Raw genomic sequence first — 7063 nt, 5'->3', positions numbered from 1 at the left:
CAGGCTGACTGGAGCTGCTCTTCCTGCAAGTCAAACATTGATTCAGCTGCTGAAGTGCAGAGGGGGAGGGCTGTGGACCAAGCTTGGTGGGTAGGCAAGAGAGATACAGGCAGAAAAGAGAGGGAGGGTTGGCTACTGAAGGGTTAATTCCTGCCGCCTGCATCTCCTTTTGCTCAGTTCTGTTCGCAGAGGCTGTATTTATGGATGGGATAATTGTGGAGGCTTTGAGTGTGGCTCTGGAAGTGTAGGGCTGGGGACTGATGGGGGCGGGGAGGCCTGAGTACCACCTGCTCCTGGCAGCTGCCCTCCCCCCAGCCCCACCCCTTCCTCCTCATTTAGCCTCCTAACAAGACCCTGTGTGCTCACAAGCAGTGTCCTTACGGGGTGCCTGGCCATGAGTACAGGTGCCCCACTTTTAATCCTGTGACGGGTACAGCTATCTTCCTCAGCTCCTTCCTGGCCACTCTAGCTAAAGCAATCCCTACCACCCAACCCCCATCAGCCACTCCTGTCTGTGCTTTATTCCTTGTGGAGTATGACCACAGTAGGGGGCATTGCCATGTTTGTATTTGACTTGTTAACTTCCTGTCGGCTTTGTCTGTCTTGTTTGTTAAATGCCTGATTTGTACCAGACGCCCAAAATGTATTTGTTGAATAAACAATGGTTTTTTGAGCAAGCTGGGAAACTGAGGCTCAGTGGCATTAAGTAATTCTGAGGATGCCACTGTGAGAATGTGGCAGGGTTGAAACTGGCATCCAGATGGGATTTTTTTCAGAGTTTAAGGTCACAGCCATGGGCCAAGCATGGGAGACTCCCACATAGAGGGGCCTGGCTGCCAAGTGACTGAGGGAAGTGGACTTTCAGGCTCTGTGTATTTTTAGAGTGTGTGTCAGTGTGCATTTGGAGTGTGTCTCTGTGTACTATGTGTGTATCTCTGTGTGTTTGGAGTTGTGTATCTGTGTGCTATTCTGCAATAACCTGATATGTTAGTGTGTGTGCTGGAAGTGTGTTTCTGTGGTTTGGATCATTGTGTGTGTGTGTCTTTGTGCTTCTGGCATTTGGAGTGTGGGTAAGGTTCCAGTACATTCTGGGTTCAGGGTGGGGACGCTGATTCTGGCTGAGGCCCAGAGCTCCCTCTTAGCCTGGCTTATGGGACAGACGCTGTTCAGCTGTGGCTAATTGTTGCTGGACCTTTTGAGTTTTTAGAACAAGCCAGAAATCTGGGTTTTATGTGAAATTTCCTAGTTTTTAAATGCTGGCAAGAAATCCACATTAAAAAGCCCCACACAGGGTGCAGACTGAGCACAACACAACTGTGGGCTGCACAGGACCCACAGTTCGTAGCCTCCGTCCTCAGCTGATCTCATGTGTATGTGGCAAAGCAGCATGGGTCACACTCCTCCCTCCCAGGGACACTTCATGTGGGGATCTCAAAGCCTTTTCTTCTCCAAGATCTCCCTCAATATTCCTGACATTTCAGGAAGGAGGTAGGGGAGACTGGTGCACCCATCTTAGAGATTAGCCAAGGGAGACTTTGAGGGACTTCTGGGAAGCCACAGGCTGGTGGCAGAGAGCACTCTCTCCCTTGGGTCTCTTCTCTGTCTGCTAGTGTCCTAAGGCTCACGGCTCCCTGCACCTATTCATTTCATGAGTTTCTTCTCTACTTGGGATAGAGTGGAGGCTTTGTGTGGTGAAGGGGTGCTAGGGTTTTAAGGTGCCTGTCTGCCATAGCATGCACTGTCAGCTCTGTGGAGAGCTGTGTTGGCTCTTGTTGGGGATGTAGCTATCAAAATCGTGCCACACTGAGGACTAATGCAGCTGTGGCAGCATCGTCCACTCCAGTTAGGCTTCACCAATTATCGCTCAACAGCACAGCAAGGATTGTGAGCTGTACAGCCCAGTACCTATCCTGTTCCAGCCTGGAGTACATGGTTGCTGAATGAATGAGCAAAATGAAGGAACTATTGCCTAAGGGATCACATGATTAGGAGATCAAGGATGAGGACTTCTAAACAAGAATGCTGTCATAGTGTCAAGGTCAAAGCTAACAGTCTCTTTGCATCTACAAGTGAATTTCACAAGATCCTTGAAAAACCACAATTAAAAGTTAACTCTATGTGGGTGCAAAAATTTCTTAAAATCCATGTATATGAAGGTCTCCAAGACAATCATGGAAAATACATATTAGAAACATATTTTCCAGTTCCATTATTCCACAAAGTTTTTGAGGTCTTCTTGTTTGGAACACTGTTTTAAACCTTTTCTGTGTCTATTGAGATACTCTGTGTAAAGCAGTGCTTGTTGTGTGTCACCTATTAACATTTTGTTGAATCATAATGGCAGCCCTGAGAGGGAGACATTATCCCCTTTACATGCAGTTAAGCAAGCCAGATTACTAGGAGGTAACCTAGTTAAGTGGTGGGATCAGAGTTGTTTGACTGCAAAGCCTGCTCTCAGCACAGGAGGGAGATGGCTTGAGGGAGAGAGGGTAAGCAAGCTGACAAAGCTATGCAAGGGAGAGGCATGGTGGAAACAGGGCCGAGAAAGGGCGGCCAGTGAGGACGTCTGGGCGCAGAAGAGCTAGTGTGAGTCAAGAGACAGAGTAAGTTCAGAGCCGCTCCTCCCCCAGGGCTGCTCCCAAGCAAGCCTGATGGAGGCTGACAGATTTTGGATTAATCTGAAGCTTTTCAGTACCAGGTGGAATTGTGCCTGAGGCCTGGCTGGAGCATGGTTTGTAAACAGGACTTGACCTTGGCTGCCATCCTGGTCCTGTACCTCCACTCTTAGCTCACTTGGCCAGGGTCCCTGCTGAGACAGGTCAAAAGGGTTTAAAAACAGGCAAGAAACAAGAGAGTGGATTGATTCTCCGCCCCCCCCCCCTCCATTGGACTACTGCTCTGTGAAGGAAGTATGTAATGAGATGATCTTAGGTGCAGAAGCAGGGGTTGGGGGGAGACTGACAGCTGTCTGTCTCACCATTTATTCCCCCAGGGTGCTCTGGGAAATGGGCTGGTTTGTCTCCTTGGCAGCTCATGGTTTGAGTAAAGATGGAGAGGAGGTATATGTAAGCACTTCCAAATGTTTGTTTTCCTCTCAGCGCATAGTATGAAAAACATAACATCACTTCATGTACAAGTATAAAATAGTAGCAGGAGGGGCTGGAGTGATAGCATAGCAGGTTGGGCCATTACTTGCAATACAGGCCTCTCCTAACACAGTGCTTGTTTGGGACTCACATGCTCTATCTGCTTGCTGTCTAAATTCTTGCTCATGCACTTGGAAGGCAGCAGGTGATGGGCCAAGTACCTGGGGTCCCTGCCACCCCATGTGGGAGATTGGATGGAGTTTCAGATTCCTGGTGATAATTTGAGCCAATATCCACTACTGGGGGTGTGTGGGGAGTGAACCAGTAGATGAATGATTTGTGTGTGTGTGTTCCTCAATTTTTTTGAAAGTGTTGCCATAACTTCCAAATAATTAAAAAAATCTAAAGAAAATGAGAAGAGAGATTCATTTTTACTGCCCTCTCAGTGTTTTCAAATACTGTTTTGAATGTGATTGTGTAGTTGTGTGATGTGTGGAATGTGGCACTCAGGTTGTGACAGTGAGGGAGACGTGACTCAGAAAGGATGCAGGGTGTTGATGGAATTCATTGTCAAAGTCATGGCTGAGTAGCTGTCCTTACTCTGGCATTAACTGCTTCTACCTCTTGTCTAGTAAGTGATAACTCCAGTTTAAGCTACTGATGGTGATGTTTAAAAGGAATTATACAAAGGTAACAAGCTTTATGTGTCTTATATACAGTTTAAAAAGCATAATGACATTTCTCACATTTCTCACATTATTTCCTCCCTCTCTCCCTTACCTTCATTCTCCCTTTTCCTTTTCTATTCTATTAATTTTTACAATGACATGCTTCCAATTTTCCTTCTAATCACTGGCTTAATCCTCCACTAAATAACGAAATGGTAGTACATAAAGAAAGAATTAATAAGCAGAAAATCCACTGTTCTTAAAGGGCTATAAACAATAATCAAATCTCCAAATGTCAATTTTATTTGTGTATGTTACATTTTTCCCCACTTTGTATATTAGTTACCACCATCAGGGGGAACTCTGTGGTATTTATCTTTTGGGGAGAGCTTATTTCGCTAAGCATAATGATCTCCTCTTGTATCCATTATGTTGTAAAAGAAAATATTTTATTCATTTTTGTGGCTAAGGAGTAAATAGTCCATCATATATATGTACCTATATATATATTATGGTATATTTATCCAGTCATCTTCTGGGGTGAGTATGAGCTGAGCTGCTATAAACATGAGAGAACAGTGGATAGAAGATCTTTCTCTGTCTTGTCTTCTCTCCATAAATCTGATATTTCTAACATAAATAAATCTTAAGAAAAGAAAACCCTGTTTTTTTTTTTTTGCGTTTCCCTGATGACTAGTGATCCTGAGCACCATTTTACTCCCCAAGCGGCTGCAATAGCTGGAACTGAGCTAATCCCAAGCCAGGAGCCCAGAGCTTCCTCTGAGTCTCCTATGCGGGTGCAGGCTCCCAAGGCTTTGGGCCGTCCTCAACTGCTTTCCCAGGCCACAAACAGGGAGCTGGATGGGAAGTGGAGCTGACAGGATTAGAACCGGCACCCTATAGGATCCTGGTGCATGTAAGATGAGGACTTTAGCCACTAGGCTACCACGCTGGGCCATATATTCCATCGTTTGAAAAATGCCTGCTTATATCCTTAGCCCATTTCTTAACTGTGTTATTTGTTTTGATGTATTGAATTTCTTGAGCTTCTTGTAGGTTCTGGATATTAATCCTTTATCAGATGTACAGATTGCAAATACTCCCTCCTTTCTCTTGATTGCTTCTGTTCCCTTTGCTGTGCAGACAGAAGCGTCTTAGCTTGATGCCATTCCACTCATCGTTTTTGCCTTTATTGTCTTTGTTATTGAGGGTCTTATCTAAGAAATATTTTTCTATTTTTCCATGCCAATGTTTTACAGTGTTTCCCTTATATTTTTCTCTAGTAATTTGATCATTTCAGTTTTTAGATTTAGATCCTTGCTCCATTGTGAGTTGATTTTCACATGAAGTGTAAGGGAGGGGCGTTGTTTCATACTGGAAAGTGGTTGGAATCTTGACTGGGATTACGTTGAATGGATAAGATTAATTTCAAGAGTACTGAAACCTTAACAGTGCATCTTTAGTCTTTTGATCCATGAATATGGGATGTCTTTCCAGTTTTTAGAACTTTTTTAAAACAACATTTTATAGTTTTTGGTGTGTTTGATAAGCTTGTTCTCAAGTATTTTATTCTTCTTGATGCTTATTTTAAAAATATTTATTTATGTATTTGAAAGGCTAGTTGTAGAGAGGGAGCAAGAGACAGTAGAAAGAAATCTTCTACCCATTGGTTCATTGTCCAAATGTTTGCAACAGTCAGAGCTGGACCAGGCTGAATCCAGGAACTTCTTTTGGATCTTTCCCATAGTTTCAAGGGCCCCAAGCACTTGCACTATCTTCCACTGTTCTCTCAGGCACATTAGCAGGGAGCTGGATAGGAAGTAGAACAGTTCGGACTGGATCCGGGGTCCAAATGGTATGCTAATATTGCGGGCAGCAGCTTAATGTGTTATGCCACAACTCTGGACCATAGAATTGCTTTCTTAATTTAATTTTTAGCTTGTTCAATTCAAGTGGATTGAAGTACAGTAGACTTGTGTGTGTTAATCTTGTGTCCTAAAAACTTCCTGAGCGATTTGTTTCTTTTTTGCAATTATTAATGGAATAAATTTTCCGTCCTCTTAATACTAATTGTTTCTAATCTCTATGTATTCTGAGCCATATTTGACTGTAAAGGTGTTTTGTCTCCCATTTTTGATGCAGAATGTTGAAACAGCAAATAGACTTGATGAACTATAGATAACCCTCCATTCTTGATTGGTTTCACTTTTGTGTTGAGTTTGAACTGCAGAGGAAGCTGAGGAATTATATTAAGTGTCTGAAGAAGGGAAGAAAAGGATACCAATTTACCCAGGGAGCAGAAAGGCAGGGTTTCATTGGAAAATAGGATAAAGGAGAGGAAGGAATAAAGGGGAACATCAGGCACCCCTGAGTGAGCTGCCAGAGAGTTGGGGAAGAGGTGAAGAGAAGAGGGATGGAGAGTAAAGTGAGGGCTGACCTCAGGCAAAGGTGCAACAGGGTACCCACAGGTCCTGGTGCCTGGCCTGGGGCTGCTAGCATGCTGTCCAGGGAGGACTCTTTAACACTGATGTGGCTGGCAGTGAACAGTATGATTGCTGCCCAATTGTCAATGTCCACATCAACTACCAGTTACCAGATGTCCGATTCATGTCAGTCAATCGGCAGCACGTATTTCCCTGACTTCTGATTATGACCCTGGATAGTAGGGCCATGATTTTACAGGCAAGTGAACTGAGCCTGAGGGAAATTCTGGAAATTCCTCACTGAGTGAGGGACAAAGTCAAAACTCTGTCCCTTGCCTTTTGGATTCAGCTTACTGAATACAGGAGAAGTACCTGCTGCATAACTGGGTCTCAAAGCTAACTGAGGTAACTTTCATCTTTGCTCCAGCATCAACATTATAGGGGACAGTATCACTTAAGCTTGGCAGTTCAGCTCCGTGTTATGTAGATCCCACTCTAATAGGCTCACTTTTGGCTGAATGAACACATTTTTGTTGCTTTCTGAAGAGACACCAGATATAAATTAACCATGGTTCCCATGGAATTTATAGTTCATGGAGGGAAATGGATAAAAATAATTGTAAGAGCCCCAGTGATGGACACAGATGTCTTCTGTTTCCATGTGGCTTGTCACGTGACTTTTCTTGCTGCACTAACACCTGTCATTTCCCCTAGCTTGCTGTGTCACAGTTCCACCTCTTCTGACTCTCACCTCAATGCCTTTCTCCTGCACAGTGGCTTCCTGCGTCCTTGTCTCTGAATTCCTCTCATGCCCCATCTCCACCCACACATTCTGGACCTTGTGTGGTGCGTGTGTTGGTCTGCATGAGCTCTGCAGAAGTGAGAG

This window comes from Ochotona princeps, chromosome 26 (assembly GCF_030435755.1).
Source record: "Ochotona princeps isolate mOchPri1 chromosome 26, mOchPri1.hap1, whole genome shotgun sequence".
NCBI lineage: Eukaryota > Metazoa > Chordata > Mammalia > Lagomorpha > Ochotonidae > Ochotona > Ochotona princeps.
Note: the sequence above shows the minus strand (reverse complement) of the source record.